Source organism: Chironomus tepperi, unplaced genomic scaffold (genome assembly GCF_022539635.2).
Source record: "Chironomus tepperi strain 1889 unplaced genomic scaffold, CSIRO-AGI_Ctep_v1 contig_12, whole genome shotgun sequence".
Classification (NCBI taxonomy): Eukaryota; Metazoa; Arthropoda; class Insecta; order Diptera; family Chironomidae; genus Chironomus; species Chironomus tepperi.
The window spans coordinates 1,189,830-1,198,161 of NW_027226134.1; positions in this window are offsets into that span (position 1 = coordinate 1,189,830).

Below are 8,332 nucleotides of genomic sequence, written 5' to 3' on the forward strand. Positions count from 1 at the left end.
TAACTGCCGGATGGGAAAAAAAATGCGTTGTTTGTATATCAATAACCCATATAACCTTTTATTAATGCTTCTTCTTCCTGGTATCAGTATGAGAAAGAGATGAAAAATGAGTATTCGAGTTTTTTGAGTGAGTACGGCGCATTTTTGCCACAGCTCACAGTACTTGACCGATAAATAACTGCAAATCTATTGAATTCCCATACTTGGTTACTTAAGAACTACTGATACGAAAAATAATAGAATTTAAGTAAATTCGAAGTTTGCAAACAAGATTATTAGTAGTCAGAGACAATTGAGTCAACATATTTACCAAATTAAAGATTTTCATTTAACGAATTTTACAAATTCATATTTTTAACGGTCAAAAAAAGTTTAAATTCAAAGTTCAAATATTGAACTTGAAAAAACACATGTTTCTTCCATTTGAAATGGAAAATCATTAATTAAACGTGTTTAAACATAGTTTTATGATTTAAGACCGATTAATGTTGGAACTAAGAGATGGCACAGAGCTAATGCTTCACACTAGAGCTCTCTATGATGTCTTTTTGCTGAGATCTAGCGATTTATCAAGTCAGCAGCCCAGCTAACCATACAAAATGCTTTATTAAGCCTCATTTTCTCAAAATTGCACTAATAAAATGAGAAAAAGGTTGAAAGAATGTATAAAAGAAGGACGAGGAAAAGCTTTATGCCACACGAAACATTTATCATTTTTTCAAAAAAAAAGGAAATAAAAAGAGTAGAGGCAAAAAAAATTTATCGAGTATTTCTTATGCTTTAGTCCACAAATCGTAAATTATATGTTTTATTGGGAAAAAGAGTTTCATTCTGGGAAGGTGAGATGATACCCTTACATCCCTTACATTGTTTGAGATTGTTCCTTTTTAGATGTCCTTTAAAGAGATGATGATAGTGGTCGATGGACTTTGCTGGTAGCAATTTCTAATCATCCATATCGAATGGCAACAACAAAAAATGCTGGATTTAAAGACGACACAAATTCTGTGCTTTAAATTCCACATGATATAGTATCACTCACCATGATAAATTTGTGTGCGTTGTAGAGTCAATGTCTACATGGAGAATGTGCTGTAAGAAAATAAAAAGATATGTTGGCATTGTCTGTACGATGCTCAAATTATTATTTAAATTACAATACATTAATATTTTATGAACATTTGTGAGAGGTTATAGACCTTGTGTAAAGCTGATACATTCGATTACTACATTTACATGTTGAATTATCTTTACTCACGATGTAATGCATAAATGGATAGGGTAACTGAGTCTTTGTTATTTTCGGGGATTATCTTGGTGTTTTGTTAAATAGAATTGCCTAAGGTTGAGATTTCATACAAAATCTTAGTCAACTTCAAGCTCTGGCAAATGTTACCATGATTTTGGTAGGCACCTTTACAAAGCCTCTTATCTGTTCACATTGACACTGTTGTAAGCAGTGATTTAGTCAGCTAGTAACAAAAAATGTGGCAAATCGCATTTTTCGCCATAAAAATGGGTTTAAATCAGCAGTCAAGGTAACGTCATGGCACCTCCGTGTCTTGCGACGTCGATATGATGTCTTAGCGAACACGTTGTGTTGTTCAGGCTAATGTTGTCTTACAACGCTAATCCATATCACAGAGGATCAGAAAATGGAATTAAAAACTGATTTAGATTATTATAATGTCAGCGAGATTGGGGTATTGGGGAAGTCGAAGTCTGACTTCCAACATTGATCAATGGTTCCCTACGGATGACGCTTAAAGTTGATTCTATCACTGGCTTCCGCCTGCCAATTTCCAATACCAAATGCAATCCTCTCTCAGGATACAATGGTTTCCCCAATGTATTCCTTCATACTGCTAAATAAGCCTTTGGTGACCGAGCTTGGTCAAGCTTAATGTCAACCATAATCATGCTAGACATGGTGTAAGGTTTACAACCGACTATTTCCGAAATCACCTTGTTCAAAGAAAACAACATAAGCTAAGCAGTAGCACTGTCAATGATCTCACATTTGACCATAAACTGGTAAATACAAGGCTAATGTTTCAATAATTTGATCAATTCTAACTTTTGGATACATAAACTTTAAATTACAGCCATAAAACCAGCACATTAAACAGTAAATAACCCCTAAAACTCAATAATACCTAGAATTTATCTACAAATATTCCTTCTGCTCACGTCTCATGAATGTAAAATTTAATTTTCATCATGTTGGACATAAAATAAATTGGAATATAATGTACAACACATGAGCATACATCTTCACATTTTCATTGAAGAAGAATAAATGTGAAAAAATGTTGGAAAATCCTACCGCTGTGTTTTTACTCTACTTCAATTTTCCCTTATTTTTATGTATATCCAACATAAAGCCACATAACGCTCATTCATTGTGTCACGTAGAGGAATTGTATTGATCAATTTTTTGAAATGCTCGAAGGAGTAGGAATTAAACTTATCTTGCCATCTCATTTTACTACAATTCTGCATAAAAAATGGAATTGAAATTTTGTGGAGATAAAGACCAGGAGATGGGAAAATTGTTATTTATTCGTGCCATTGTACTCGATTGATGCAGATGTATGTCATCATTCATCATATCCTTGATCCTTGAAAATCATATTGCACCGTAATATTGAAACTTTTGCGGATATTCAATTGTGGGATATCTAGAGAACCAATTGTAATGACTGTAAATAATGTGAACTTTAAGAACATATGTTGCTTACATGACGTACATGCATATCGCTGTGGCTGATGATGGTTGTACATGCATTTAGTCATTACTTGATGTCAACTATGGTTTTGAATCAAATATCGATTAGCTCATATGGAAATGTTGTCACTACGGCAACGAGACGGTTATAAACTGAGATCCAAGTGGAACAAATTCGACTGTTACAGCCAAATGAGTGCCTCATGGCCTCTTGTTATGCTGCCGCTTCGAGTTTAAAACAGGGTTTAGAATCAAGTTGACTTTACTGTATGCGAATTTCGAATTTTCAGTCAATCTTCAATCTTAATGATGTTGATTGGTGCATAACATGTACTTCGCTATTTAACGCACTTAGTCCTAATGGACATAATGATGATCCCGTGTAACACAATGCAGCTAGTCGCATTTTTCACTGCAAAATTGGATCGAAACCAGCTGTTACAATGTTGTCAAGGCACCCTCATGACAATCCGTTAATACGGCGGTTTAGCGGTGTTTTGGTGAACGCGGTGTGCTGTTTGGTGTTATAACTAGTAAGTGGCAAGTACGATGCACTGTTTTAACTTTTTTGTGTCCACTCTGATAAAGCATAAAGATTAGAAGTTAGATAGAAGCAGCGAAAAAGGTTCAATCCCAGGGAAAACCGAATTGGATTTGGATGCTTTTTAGCTGTTCTGGTCACACCAACCCGATTTGTGACGTTATATTGACCTTGAGTCATGCATCGTGTATGAATCGAAAAGCATAAATCGGTTGATCGATCAATTTATATCCAACACCATTCCAGAGTCACAATGACCTGAATTCGAATTTTAGATCGTCTAACCAACTTGTGTTATTCGAGTCTGTTACACGATCATTTAAGTTCTTTTTTAAAGAATCGTTTGAATATTGCAAAATGCTATAGAACGGTCAAGGTCTGAATACTACGGTTAAAAGTCTTCATCACTATAGTTACATATCCTCAATGCTTTGCATATGCATTCAATTTCATCACGTACTACATTTCTTCATACGCTTCTATATGCATAGCAAGACATGATTTTCCTCAAAACACATGAAATTTTGCCCTATAAAACTATATTGAAGCACAATTTCTAGAAGTAATAGACATCAAAAGTTCATTGCTGGAATTTCACTTAATCATATTCTTATTTTACTTTACTACAAAATTAATCTCATGTTCCCAACTACAAAAAACTTTCGGTCCCTTTTTTATTCCTCCAACACACATAAATGTTCATAAATTTTCACTTCCTTCTGTCACGCTTTCTTGCACTCGCTTGGCTTCAACCTTACACGCCGTTAAATCTCATATTTTTATATTTTTTTTTTTCTTACTCTACATCCTGACATAATATCGTCTCTTTTTTTGTTGCTCGTAGCTATCAATTTCTGTTAGGAAACCATTGCTATCGTCATATAAATCCCACATGTTTTAGAGAACAACAACAATAAGGTATGAATAATTCCATTTGACGATAAATGTTTTTTCATGTGTTTTGTTGTAAATAAAAAAATAACAAGCAACAGAACAGAAGGAAGAGAAAAAAATATGTGAAATAGAAAAAAAAGTTGTTGTAAAGAACCAGAAGCTTTTCCTTTTTCAATTTTTATATGTTGTGTCTTCAAGTCAGGGTAAGATGAAGAATTAGTAGGAACGTGGTCAGTTATGGTTGATGGAAACGCATCTGATTTTAACAGCACTTACTTACTTTGATGGCCGTACAGATCAACTGTGATCCATGTCTCTATCGACAGCTTCTTTTCAGGAGTTCTTCGGTCAACCACAAGCTGATATTGATAGAAAACAGCAAAATTGAATGATTGAGTTAAAATCGTAGATGAGGAGGAGATGAGCCTGTTGTACAGCTCTGGATTATTTTTTAAATTTTTCTCAAACTAGATCGACGATTAACAGCTTTAATTTGGATTTATCTTTAATCTTTGATTTTGGTGAATTAACAAGCGATAGCCTCTATAGTTTTAGGCAACATCTGTGAGAAGTCATGGATCACAATTCCCTAACAGACCTCTGAGTAAACTCACTTTTGTGAACATGCTCATTTGTATGAAAAAAGCTTGAAAAAAGCATGCTATGAGTATCAATATTGATCTCTACGGTCAAAAAAGGAAGTAAATCTATGATTTATAAATTGCAAAATCCAGTGACTAAATACATTTTACGCTAGGTTTTATAATTGTGGTTGGATACAAATGTTTATTCTTTGGAGTTTAATTTCTGGATTTTCTTACCCTCTTTGATAATTTTCATCTGTCCTAGAGTTTAACATGCTTCCTAATCAGTTAAATAGCATCCAGATTCTTATTTTCAGTCCTTTTAAACTTGATTTCTGTCAATTTAGTTTAAATTCTCTGCATTTGTTTACATTTCTGAAAATCTACTTAGCAAAGACACATACCGAAAATCTAGTACATCAAATTTTAAATTTTACAATTCAAATTGCTTATTAATATGCAATACATACCACCTTTAGAACCCTAATAAGAACTCAGCTGCTTATGACACCTCCATACAAGTAGACAGACAATCAAAATACAGTAAATATTCGTCTTTCCTTTCAGTAACATTCGCCAAAGAAGCGGAAAAGTATAAAATAAGAAAAGAAAAAAATGTGAAATACATAAAAACAGCTTTTCACAGGTGAATTATTTCTCCAGTAGTGATTTGCCTTCACATCTATTGCAGCATTCTTTTCTATGCTTACATCTAATATTGTTATTCCTGTTATTTCTATTTTCATTATTGCTGTTGTTATTGTGATGAATGGGATATGTGAAGCTTGAAATAAATTTTCTTCATAGGCTTCTTCCATGTCTTGGATATCATATCACTGATATAAAAATTGTTTATGTTGGCAAAAAAAAAAAAATATTTAGAAGCCATATAATGTGTGTTATCCTTGCTGTTATTATTACATTAAGTGTAAACATCAGTTAAATTACTTTGTATGGAAAAGAAGAGCTGATGAAATGCGATAAGTATCTTGACATGTAAGGGTATTCGGTTATAAACATGTTGATTATTTTTTGATAAAAATCGATTACTCAGCGATTGATATGCTTTAATGGAGGATATGCTTTAGATATTTTTAGAAATATATATTCAACATGGAAGGATTAAAGTAATAATATGTGATGCATGACTTTCTTCTAGATTTCAAATGATGCTGAAGTTGCTCTGTCATGGGTAGGTTCCACAAAAAAACTGAAAGCTTCTCTAATAGGTTCCCTTATGAAAAAATGATTCGGAACCTTCTTTGAAAGGTCAAACCTTCTTCAAAAGTGTCAAGTTCCTCTGCTGCAGTGTTGTACCAACTTTTTTGAGCCACGACACACTTTGGATGTACTTTGAATGTCTTACCGAAGTAGACATAATAATGAACTTTATCTGTTATTCCAGGATGCATATATAGTAACAGTTCTACGTACTAATCGATTGAAATGGGCAGGTCATGTATACAGAAGGTCAAATGATCCTTAAAGACTCTTAAAGTAGTAACTGCAAAATTTGTGAATAGCGTATGGATCAAATATGGATAGGATTTGTTGAAAAGAATACTACAGTCCTTAGTATCCCGAACTCTCGTGCGCGCTAGCTAAGGAAATAATTAGGTACTATTTGAATGTGTGTTCTTATGAGCGGCATACCTGAGCTTATTCCACGTCGTACATTTATGTGTCGCAGCACCCAGTTTTTACAACACTGCTCTACTGGTTGGGACCTTTCCTCCTTCACCAAAACTTGAATCTACATAAAACATTAACCATCAGCAAAAAATTCTAAAATTGGAAAAAAATATCGATTCATTGGAAGTAAGACCGCGAGGAAAGCAAACAAATACGAAAAAAAATATTATATTCAAATTAAAAATACATCATGTAAAATTCTGATGATCAAGATTATTAAATAAAAATGTTTTTATTTAAACAGAAATTTGGGTATTTTACGTTTTTAAAAATCATGGCAAGTTTCGTTCTTCATGTTGCTGTTTTTGATTTTTAACAATTTTTTGTCCGATTTTTGATTTTTGACAATTTTTTCATACCCAAATATTTATCCCATTCTACGGGTCGGTCTACGTTACACGCAGCACTAAAAGGTATCGTAGGAATTGAATTTTTTATTTCTTTTCTCTCGTTGGCTTCTGTAAATACTTGAGTAGTAATAAAAAAGGTACAATTTTCATAGGCAAATGAAGGTACTGCTTGATATTTATATAAAGCATTAATAATTGTTCTAAGAAGTAGAAAAAGAGATGGAATTAAAAGTCAAAAGTGGAAGCAGATGGACTTAATATCTGAGAGTAATTCATGGGTTTTAATTTGTACGGAAAAAATTGTTTATTAGATAATTTAAAGATGTCCTGCAAGTTCCTAATTGATGTCTTTATATGAATTAGAAATTTCAAATAAATTTTGTAAAAAAACAAATCAAAGAGAATTTATTAGTAATGTTTTCAATGACCATTTGCTGTATTTATTGCCCGAGGGCAGCTAATTTTATACGGAACTTCAGTTACCTTCTGAGAAATACCTAATAAATACGTCTTATTTTTAAAGAAAATATATTTTTAAGGGGCATTTTTGGTAAATAAATATGTTCAGACATTGTAGAGAGTTCTGGTTTGTTTTAATAGGTCGGTTATATGGAGTTATTGGCCTTTTGGACATTTAGAAGTCTTAAAATAATCATCAGATGCTATAACTACCCTGAATTTACGTTATAAGCCAGTGGCTTATGGGAAGAAAAAAGTTTTCAAAATCGTAAAAAAAGGCTTAATAACGAGTAATGGCTTAGTAAAAAAATGTAAACAAATGAAGAAAATTCAAAATTTTCATGGAAATCTTAAAAATTATTAAGTGTTCCTAGTCCTACTGATTGTTTATATCCGAATATGTCATTTAAAATCGGAAAATTTATTTTATCTAGTTTAATTAATGACTTTTTGGTAGTGGCTTATTAACGGATACACAATTTTTCCAGAGTCAAATTTCTTTACTAAGCCAGTGGCTTAGTAACGGGTAGTGGCTTATAACGTAAATTCAGGGTAATTGATTTTAGAATTCAATACAAAAAGTATACAACGTTTTGTAGAAAATTTTTCAAATTTATTAAATCCGTTAGAAAATTTGACTTTTAAAAAACCGTTAAGACAATACATTTTAGGTCCAACTTTTTCAAGGCGACCACAGTTTTTCATTGCCAGTTAGCGATCACATGTCATACAAGAAACAATTTTTAAATATTCTAGCAAACAAGCAACCAGAAAATTGTCACCTGGATGTCATTAGCAACCATTTGGCTATCATAATTAATTTGTACAAATCGAGACCAATTGTTCGGAAGTGACTTGGATAGTACTGAAACTTATCAACCTTCGGACCCTTTTTTCCCTTCGGATCTTTTTGGATCTTGTCTTCTGGGCAGTTTAGCGTCATGTATGTTTCTGAATATTATTTTGAAGGTTAGGAAAGTGTGTTGGATCTTCAAGATTTGTTTTGTTGATTGGGAAGTGATTTGGATAGTCGTTGAAATTGAAATTAGTCAAATAAGACTAAATTGTTCATCAAAATCCTGAC